General features: G+C 38.0%; 1 protein-coding gene across 1 annotated transcript in view; it reads right to left on the reverse strand.

Annotated features, from left to right (window-relative positions):
• CNPY3 (canopy FGF signaling regulator 3) overlaps window positions 1-602 on the reverse strand; it is an 8,452-nt gene that overhangs the window by 4,354 nt on the left and 3,496 nt on the right. The gene's annotated exons all lie outside the window — the stretch shown is intronic.

Consider the following 602-nt stretch of genomic DNA (forward strand, 5'->3'; position numbering starts at 1 on the left):
GACTACAGGCATGCGCCACCATGCCCGGCTAATTTTTTCTATATATTTTTAGTTGTCTAGCTCATTTCTTTCTATTTTTAGTAGAGACAGGATCTTGCTCTTGCTCAGGCTGGTCTCGAACTCCTGAGCTCAAGCGATCCTCCTGCCTTGGCCTCCCAGAGTGCTAGGATTACAGGCGTGAGCCACCATGCCAGGCCTGATTCTCATTTTAGTTTTGATTTGCATTTCCCTAATGATTAGTGATGTTGAGTATCTAAGGCCTTTGTATTATGAGGTTCTCAGATACACATCTGTTATATTAATTTATGTTCCGTCACAATGAATGAAAGGCTCACTTCATCCTCACCAGCATTTGGGATTCCTTAAAAAAAATCATAATTTAATCAGTTAGAATAAAAATGTGTTTCATTTCTCTGATTACATTTTCCCATTGTTTCCTTCATTGCACTATTTACTGCTCTCTTGTAATGTTAGTGTCTTAAGAATTTCGTTAAAGCTTTCACAGGTTAAAGATACCAGCCCTTTGTGTATTGCCATTGCTGGAGCCATTTCCCATTTCCCGATTCACTGACTACTTTTAATTTAATTTTTTTAAACCTATA

The sequence above is a fragment of the Propithecus coquereli genome, unplaced genomic scaffold, assembly GCF_000956105.1.
Source record: "Propithecus coquereli isolate 6110/MARCELLA unplaced genomic scaffold, Pcoq_1.0 Scaffold158, whole genome shotgun sequence".
Lineage (NCBI taxonomy): Eukaryota > Metazoa > Chordata > Mammalia > Primates > Indriidae > Propithecus > Propithecus coquereli.